This window comes from Benincasa hispida, chromosome 10, assembly GCF_027475165.1.
Source record: "Benincasa hispida cultivar pf3 chromosome 10, pf3_genome.v1.1, whole genome shotgun sequence".
NCBI classification, from domain to species: domain Eukaryota; kingdom Viridiplantae; phylum Streptophyta; class Magnoliopsida; order Cucurbitales; family Cucurbitaceae; genus Benincasa; species Benincasa hispida.
Genome location: NC_143487.1, coordinates 12018966 through 12029419, shown reverse-complemented (window position 1 = coordinate 12029419; position 10454 = coordinate 12018966). Strand labels below are relative to the sequence as shown.

General features: G+C 31.6%; 1 long non-coding RNA gene across 1 annotated transcript; it reads left to right on the top strand.

Moving 5' to 3' along the window:
• Nucleotides 1–2050: 2050 nt before the first annotated feature.
• On the top strand, nt 2051–7068 carry LOC120089203 (uncharacterized). Its single transcript, XR_016532595.1, has 2 exons — nt 2051–2421; nt 6637–7068. It is a non-coding gene; the product is annotated as an uncharacterized LOC120089203 (long non-coding RNA).
• Nucleotides 7069–10454: the final 3386 nt, after the last annotated feature.

Here is a 10454-nt window from a genome sequence, read left to right as displayed (position 1 = left end):
TGTCAAAATTAGCTGGACGAGCCTACGACTCTCGGTATGTTATTTAAATTAAATTAAATTAAATAAATATTTTTCTATGACTGATATAGTTAATTGAAAATCTAAAATATTAATTTAATAATATAGGTGGAGAGACAAATTTTGTGTAACTAGGTTGGCTATACATATAATTAGTCAGTATAACATGTTTGATATGCTTCAATCTGATCAGTTACATGAATACTGAACCCAATTGAATTTTCTATACATATTTTAATGTACCTATCTTTAATTATTTTAATATAACATTTTATGTTTCAGATTATTTGGGATCCTTACAAAGCTGTCATGGACACTATGCCCAATTTCTGTACAAACAGTCAAGACATATGGTGGATAATAAGTTCTCTCATATGTTTTCACCTTGGTGAGTGGCATTTTCCTAACAGGGTGATCAGACAATTTGGTCTCCAACAGGATGTCACATCAGGATGAAATACTGAACCTCTACTGCATGACATCGACTTAAGAACTAGAGATTGGATTGAAAAAGTTGCATTAGTAGTGTGATGTTGCAAGGTTTATTGCAACGGGGGTTCCCATTGGGCAATTTGATAGGAATGCAACTCAAAATTACATCAATTGGTACAATATTATTACAAGACACTACATTACTCGTCCAGGAGCAGTTTTGGATCATTTGGTATATAATTAAATATTGTCTAATTTTTTTTTAATTTAAATATTATCTTTTTTTTTTTTTTTTTTTTTTTTTATAATTCACAGAGATCGAATAACAATCGCCTTCATGATGTTGCAAATGATCCAAACTAGGTCCTTACTATATGTAGTAATAATGCGAGTGATATGGAGGAGTTACATTATATGTAAGATATACTTATTGCTCCTCCACCAGTTCCTAGGCGTATGAGATGTGCTCAAGTAGAAGAAAATAAGTTCGATGAGGTCGACCACAATGTGGAAGAATTACCTCCTATGATGAAGATGCCGAGCTAGACTAGTTATGCTAGTTCGATGATAATGATGCCACCTTTTGGTTCAGGATATTATGATTCAGAGGTCAGTCCATCATCTTCATACATGCATGGACATGGGCGCGACCGTGGAAAGCATAACGAATATTTATACTATGAAGCGCCTGTAGAGGTAAAAGAACCACTAGAGCAACATAAAAAGGAACCAGAGTAACATCAAGAGAAGCTAGAGCAACCTATAGTTCAAAGTCGACGACGACAACCCATTCGAAATTGACGACGTCCGCCTTGTGGGACACATTAATTTATTGTTATTATTTTTAAATGAACGAGAAACATTAAATTGTTGTATTGATATAAACATTTTAATTTACATTTTATTGTTTTCCAATTATGAACAATAGTTGTAATATGAAAGAGAAAAAGATTGAAATTTTACTCTTTTCTATGATGTTTTTTAGAGTTAATAGTTAATGATGTAAATTTTAGGAAAATTATTTCAAATGGTAAAACTGTTGAAAATATTTACAAGATATAGTAAATCTTGTAAATATTTTCAAATTATCAATGGTAGACATTGATAGAAGTCTATCAGTATCTATCAGCGTCTATCATTGATAGTTCTAAAATTTTGTCATATTTTATAAATATTTTGGTTTATTTTTTTATATTTAAAAACAACCTTAAATTTTACTTATTATTAAGAGATATAGGGGTAAATTTATCTTCTTATTAAGAAATAGAATGGTAAATTTGCATAGGGTGCTTTGTTTAGGGAAGGTAAAGGAATAATATTTAAAAAAAGGTTGAGTGTTCAAAACTCGACCAAATATTGCTCGAGTTTTGAACACTCCGACAAAGGTAAGGTTTTTGAACCCTCGACGTATCAATTAAAAAAAATCATACAAATCAAATTTCCAAAGCTATCATGTTTCTTTAATTATTTTCAAAACTAGAATAGTTCACTAATTATTTATAAAAGTTACAATATTCCTCTATTTTTTCCGTGTTTTTACTATTTATTTATTTTCTTTAGAATTTATTTTTACTATAATATCAAATACATTTTAAACCATCCTGTAAATTAGAATTCAATTGAGAAGAAAAACACAATCAGAGTGGAAAGGGGGGAGCGGTAAGGCTCTTTTAGCTTTCTTCCAGTTACGGAATTTTGCCCACAATGATGCCGTCGAGTCTCAGAAAGAGAATTCGCTCAGCCTGCAGACATGGCAGAATCCCTTTCCTTGGTTCCGTACGGATATGGTCGCTGCGGGTTAGGTTTTCTCTATTGCCAAAAGCAGCGTTTGATTGAAATGTACTCAAAGAGTTCAAGTACAACCGCTCGGCCTTGGAGGCTATTGGTTTTACCATAGCATGATTGCTAAATTGTTTGTCGGTTATTCATCGGATCAGATTCCAAACAGAGAAGACACCAGCTGCTTCCGAGGCAAGTTATTCTAACTTATGAATTTTGAAATAGTAGACCATAATACATCGGGATAATGCTCGGAGGATTGAATGTTATGTATGGGTCGTACGTACTATGCGGAGAAATAAATATTTAGTATGTTGTAATACTGATATCTTTGCCGCTTTACTTTCGTTCATCTTGATTAATTCATGTTCTTGATATGTTTACTAAACATTCTTGGGGTCTTGAGGCATACCCAAGGGCTGGTTCATCTTCATCCAATACTATAACTGAGACTGTAATGCATAGGTAGACTGTGCCTAAGTTTGCTAGTCTCTACTCGTGAGCCATGGACCATCATTGTTTCTGAACGTCCCGGGGATACCCTGTACAAATTTGGAGGTCAAATACTATTGATTTTGGCTTTACCTGTTCGGTTGGGCCTAGATGATAACGAGTTTAAATGTGCTAGTGGTAATGGGGGATCGGGGATGTTCACATATGAGGTATATCTCCAGCTTCCGCAGACGTAGGTGGGGATAGGTGAAGATTCCACGAAATGCTTAGAACTTTTAGATAGAACGATCTCAAGGGCTTTCAAGAAGAAGCTGATGCTCCTTCCATTACTAAGGATATAAAGAGGATACAGGACATCCTTCTGTTGTTTGGACTTCATAAAAATCATATGCTTTAGGTTACCAGGTTGGGCAGTGGAAATGCTAAACAAATTTGTGTTGATGTGCTAGCTGTGATTCAGATGGTACTATGACATTCAAGTGGATAATGTATCATATTGAGTTGGCTGAGTTCCATGCTGGTAACTCTGGTTGTACACTTCCAATGAGAACCATCCTCTCCTATTGCCTTGATACAATACAATTGACAGGAATGATATTAGGATAAGATTAGGAATATTATTAGAATTTTTAGGGTATATTAAAAATTGGCTAGAGGAGTGGTCATGCTAATTTGTTATAAATAATAGGGACAGGAGGGAGAACGGAAGGAATGGATTTAATCAATTTAGGGCTTGAGTGATCTCCAGAAAGGGAGGGCCCGAATTCCTCAAATTACTTTATCTTTGAAGATCATCTTTTGTATTTCAATATAATATAGTTTGGTTCAAGCTTGGATTCTGCCAGATTGGGCCCTGGACTATGACTACATAATTGGCAAAAAGGTTAAATAATTGTGGGTTTATGAAATGCTGGTATGCAATCATTTTGTCCGGGAAGGTTTTCTTACTTAAAGGCAAAGGCAAAGGCAAATCCTTGGCCCCTTTTAATGTCTGATTTGTATCCACAGAAATTGGCTAACGATTAGCTGAATAGGCTTCCCTTGTCATGTTAGGTAAGTCTCTAAGGGGGCATTTGGAGAAGAGAGTGGGGATTTGTTTAGTTGTAGGGCCTACACGAGGTAAAGAGTTAATTTAATAAGACATGGAATCGATGTTAATAAGGCACGAAATTAATGTTTTTTAGTCGTAGGCCCATAAATTCCTTAGACCAAACAAGCATTGGAGTTACCTCCAACTCCTACTCCTAAGGCCACATGCCCTAAATGAGTTGGGCCTGTGATGAGATGCACTATGTTCTTAGACCATTGGTTTTGATTTTGAGTTCTTCAGATTGGATATGCTAAAGCCCAGAAACGGAGAAATATGTTCTTCGTGCTTTCCTCCCTTTCTGCTTGCTATTTAGTCCTATTTCTCCGTGTATTGTGATGCAATGTTCACTTAGACATGTGACGGTAAACACCTTGTTTCTTTCTTTTTAGTTATTTTATATATTATGTTTTTTTTATTGATAAGAAACAATGTGACCGCAAACATATTTACATTTTGGATGTGAATAAATTGAATAAGAGTATGCTAAAACTATATCCACACGGTTCTATCCAATCTTCCTATATTCTTGCAATTTTTCAAAGATGCCCGACCTTGAGAATATTTGGTAGTTGGCCACCTGAGTTCATTCACATCACTAGTTTGCAATTAGCTTAATTTTTTCCCCTTCTGTGCGTAAAAGTATCCAAAATCATCTATAGGCGGCAAACTTAAGTACAATTCAATACTCCTTATCTACAACTTTTCTTTTCTTTTAAAATAAAATAAACGTTCATTAACGTATTTTATTCACAGATTCATGCATTTATATATTTTCTGTTAAAAAGGAAAAGAGTTGATTTTCTCTTCTGTACTCATCCCTCAAGTTGGCTTCAAGCTTAAAAGTTATTTGATAGTGACAGATATTTTTTTCTCCTTTAATGATATATGGACAACCAAGAACAATTTGCATTGCTGTCCTCAGAGATGGATAAATAGTCAGCCTCAGCTTAAATCTACCTCAGCCGAACATTAAACTAAAAGTTGAATGGAGGGCCATAAACTGTATGGTCCCTCCCCCTTCTCATGGTTAATATTCATACCTTAACAATATACTATTATATAGTTTAGGCTTTGTTTGATGACCATTCAATTTTTGGTTTTTGGTTTTTGAAAATTAAGCTTGTAAACACTACTTTCATCTATGGAGTTCTTTGTTTTGTCATTCTACTCTTTACAAATGAATTTAAAATAGCCAAGTTTTGGAAACCAAGAACATTTGGCATTGCTGTCCCCATAGATGGTTAAATAGTCAGCCTCAGCTTGAATCTACCTCAGCTGAACATTAAAACTAAAAGTTGTGAATGGAAGGCCATGAACTGTATGGTCCCTCCCTTCTCCGGGTCAATCTTCATACCTTAACAATATATTGTTATATAGTTCATGCTTTGTTTGATGACCATTCGATTTTTAGTTTTTGGTTTTTGAAAATTAAGCTTATAAACAATACTTTCATCTACAAATTTCTTTGCTTTGTCATATATATTTTACAAATGAATTCAAAATCCAAACGAAGTTTTGAAAACTGAAAAATGTAGTTTTTATTTTGAGATTTTGACTAAGAATTCAAATGTTTCCTTAAGAAAGATGAGAACCAATGTAAAAAGAGGGTGTGAAAAGAAACACAATTTTCAAAACCAAAAACCAAAAAATTATCAAACAAGGCTTAACTATTCCGAAATCATGATATTGCTGAAAATGAGGTTATCTCTTGATTCTTGAAGATAGGAAAAATTCAATGGATTGTCTTATTTTGGTCATTTTCAATCATTAGTGACTGGATGGTACAGAATTTATTCTCTTTTAAATCAGCAGCCTTGTTACTGGAAGGAAAAGGGAAGACTGATTTTTGGAAACTTGTGAGAACAAACTGCTCATAAAAATGAAAATTTGAGTAGAAGCTTTGCAGTCCGAGTTGGAAGCTGCATTCCTACAAAGTTCTTTTGCCTGAAAACGTGTGGACCTTTATTTCAAACGATGGGAAGGAACAGCTAATGAAGCCTAATGATCAGGAACACTCTAGAAATTTGAAAACTTTACAGCCACTTCTAAATCTTTTTGGGAACTGTAGGTTTGAAATTTAGCTATGGTATTAAATCAATCCCCACCAATATTGGTCTTCTATTGATGTGCTGGCTGTGTTCATCTGTTTTCCTTATTCACAAGTTTGAAAATTTCAGTCAAGTGTCAAGAATTAGCATACGGGTCTTCGCCGCCTGCTTCAGGCGGCTACTTTTAGCATTAATTACCATGATTGAATCTTTATGTAGTAATAGCAGCCCCTACCATTAGCTTTTTGAAGATGATCAAGACCCTGAAGCATTATAATGTCAATATCATGTTCACTTTGTAACATTAACGTTCCTATTTATTAAGTTTGCAACCTACCACTTTTCCTTGTTCCTTGTGTTGAAGGGAATGTTTAACTTTGACCAGAATTGATCAAAACATCTTTTTGCCGTATACTTGAAGTACAGTTGGAAGAATGAGAATGCCGCCACAGTTATTCAGCTTCATTATGATATTTCTTCACTTGCAGGCATGATATTAGCTAATGGAGGAGAATGGGGAAAAAAAAAAAAACTGAGACATTCCATTCTATTTGCCAGTTCTGCCATGTTTCATTTAGCTTCTGTAATGGATATCTTGGTCTAACGAACCTTATAAGTTGCACAAGTATTTATGTGAGCGTCAAGTTTTGAACATTTTTGCTTTTCCATTGCCATGTGACATTTTCGTTTCTTTTTCGTTTATCCGATTCACACCATTGTATTCATTCTAAGATTCTTGGCTACCAAGAATGAGTGATTGTCCTTTTCCAATGCTTAAGTAGAGCTAACATCTTATGCGCTTCACTTATTGAACAGGGTTCTAAGCATTTGTCTGCCACTTTTGTATACGAAATGCGTCGTTGGAGTAATCTTGTAGTTCCTACGGAATGCAGACGATGGGGCGGTCCAGATCATATGTGGCCTTGTATTGCATTGGTCCACGCGGAAAAGACTATTTCTTGAAGTGTCATGGACGAAGATGGAATGGGGAATATATCATAAGTCTAAAGAAGGTGCACGGATTTTTCTAAGTAGTGGAAAAACGTTGTCACATAAAGTTAGAATCCAATATCAATATAACAGTTGGCAGAATCTCTATTATTAAGGAGTTTTCTTTTTCTTTCTCCCTCTAATGTAAAAGTTTTTCTTTTTATATATATATATATAATATAATGAAATCGATTATCAAAGTTGAACAGAAAATGTAAACAATAGAGAATCAACACAATTATTTACATGGTTCACTAATATTGTGTTAGCTACATCCACGTGTAGAAGAAAAAAATAGTTTTATTATTAGAGGAAAAAAATGTCAAATTTCATATTACAGAGACGTCTTTAGGGTTTGAGACTTTATATAATACACTCCTCTAAACCTTAAGACTAAAATCGTAAATAATGTGAATAACATGTTTGGTCATTCAATTACAAATTTAAAACATTTCAGCATTATATACATTAGAAAAGTGCTGTTATTCATTCTCTTCTTCTAACATGTTGACATAGATTATCTAATAGATAAGTATGTTATTAGATGATGATATCTAACATTATGATAAAGTAGAGAACATTTTCAAAGCAATGGGTATGTTAAAAGGTGGTGGTATTTATAGTAGAAACATAGCGTTGTCTCAGTGGTGGGAGCAGCCACCCACCAGTGCATGTAATGGCACTTTTTATAAACTGATAAAGGTGAAGAAAGGGTCAGCCTCACAAAAGGTTTGGTAGTAATTAGTTTAGTGGGACTTTCTCATTTTTGAAAAAAAAAAAAATGTTTGAATAAAATATAGTAAACTAAATTAGAACCAAGTTAATTGAATCTATATGTGTGTTTAATGTAGGAATTGATTTTGAAATGGTTTGTTTGCAATTTTAGTTCTATACTTCTTTAATCAAAGTTTTGTGAATTGATGTATGCCATATTTGACAAAAGAACGACAAAAATCTAACCCAACATGTTATTAGTAATTGTATTAACAAGTTATTTTTGCAATATGAGCTTACTTCATCCTTTAAGATGGGAGGTTCAAATTTTTATGTTCCCACATTTGTTATATTAATAAAATTAGTAATTAAAATATAATGAAAATCGTAGAAATTCTTTAAATGCTCAAATTTGTTTTTTCTATTACTCTTCACCAGTATCAAAAACGTTAAAAAAAGAAGAAAAAGAACTTTAATGAAAAGTGATAGGGACAATGAAAACATTTTAAAAAGTAAAATGACTAAATTTAAACTAAAGTTGATGCATGGGGCAATATATATTTTAGAATGACAAATTACCTTTCGAATAGTTAGGAGAAGAAAATAAAAAGTGTGTGTAAATATAAACACTTTTTTTCTAAAAGCAAGTTCAATATTTGTTTAGTACCACGGTTTGAGGAGTTAGAAATTAAAAGAAAGAGAGTATATATCAATTATGCGGAAGAAACCTACTAAACTTTAGCAATTACAATAATTTTTTTAAATTTGTATTGAAACTGTTGTAATGTTAATTAAATTATTTGAAATGAAAGGTGGAAGTGTAGAATTGGTTTGTGTAGTTGAAAAATTAAGAGACTTTTGTGGTCTTAGTTCATGACTTAAGTCCAACAAGATTGGAAATATAGAAAGAGATAAGGGTGGTCTCTAATCACAAAAGTCATATAATTGGAAAATTAGGCATTTGATTACTGAATTAAATAAGGAAAATTCTTTCACACAATTATTCCCAATGAGAACATAATTTTCAACTATGACACCAAACCTTCATACCAAGATCAACAATGATAATCATGAGGTATTAAATCATAATTTCAAAAAGGGCAGCACCTCTTCAAATATGATTATCTTGGTGATGTAAAACCTAGTTGAATCTATAGTTACTTTTCTTTTTTTGGTTAAAAAAGTGGTGTATTCTTGAAATTTCAAAATAATATGTACTTATAAAATTAGTCAAAATTTTGATAATTCTTCAAAATGGGAGAATTATAACCTTTTAACTTTTTAGTTGAAAATTCCTGTTTTAGTTTAGTTGAGCAATGACCAATTTGACATTATAACTTTAATTTAATTTTTTTAAGTGTAATGAAGATAGAGGGATTTGAACTGCAAATCTTTTGTTTACTAACATCTATATGTCAGTTGAGTTATACTCGTTTTGGTGATGTTATAACTTTAATTAAAAGAAAATACATGCCTATATAGGCAAATTGGCAAAATAAAATAGTACGTGCAACCTACTTTCTTTCTACCAACTTGAGCATGTGTTAATTGGTTAAGACATCATTAACTTTTCTTTTATCTTAAAAGAATAACAAATCATATTAACCTTTAGAAACAAAACATAGGATTTGTTATACGTCACGTCACTCTAAGAAATGTTAAAATTTGCATAACTCAACTAACATAAAATATGTACTATCAACTTTAAAGTTAGAGGTTCAATTCTCACTCTTCATATTATTTAAAAAAGAAAAAACTAAAAAAAAAAAAAAAAAAAAAAAAAACTTTGACAGTAAGAAGAAATAATTGAAGGATCATCAATTTAGATATGTAAGAAATAAATTCATAAAAAAATATTTCTAACTAGTCTCTAAATGATTAGGGTGAGTTCATGTTTCGAATGTAAATTGAACATGAGGTAGGGGAAGTCTCTAGAACATGGCCCCATATTTTATTTACTAAAAATTGAATTATTTGCATTTCAAACGGATAAAATACTCTTTCTAGAAAAAGGATCTTGTGTAAACTAAAATAGGTTTCACACATATAATTACATTTAAAAAAAAATTACAATGAGTAGCCAAACTAATAATTAGGTATATAGCAACATTTAAAAAAATTCTAATTATAGCAAAATCTATCTGTGATAAATTCTATTGTTGATAGATTCCTATTAGTGATACTCTGTCACATATAGACTCCAATATGTGATATAGCATATAGTTTAGAGTTGAATCTAAATTTTACAATATCTATAAATTCTTTTACATTGTACTATATTTGCTAATACTTTGGAGTTGATTGTTATATTTGGAATAACAAAAAAAAAAAAGAGACTTTTTTAGTCCGTAAGTTCTAGATCTAGTTTCCATTTAGTTTCTATGTTTGAAAACGTTATACTTTTAGTTCTTAAGTTTTGAGTATAATTTCAATTTATTCTATAAGTTTCAAAATGTTAGCATTTTATCTTTAAAGTTTGAGTTTTGCTTCAATTTGATCCTTAAGTTTCAAGATTACACTTTTAATATCTACTTTTCATTAAATACTCACTTTCGATCTTTGACGTGATGTCTCTTAATTAATTTAAAATAATTATATAGTAAAATTTTAAAGTTAATTTTAACCAGGATCATAATTAATTATAATTTCTTTAACTATATTCAATTAATTAATAGATATTAATAATAAAGAAACTAAAAGTGAATATTTAATTAAAATCAAGGTTAAAAAACTAAATCTTAAAACTTGAATCAAATTGAAATAAGTAAAACGGTAATATTTCGAAATTTAAAGATGAAACGAAAACTAGCTCAAAATGTAGAGAAGATCGTTTTTCCAATAATAATAATAATAGTTAAAAATAATAAAAGAAAAAAAAAGTGTATTATCACAAACCTAACTAATTGGAATTAATGACGCAGCCCCCATCC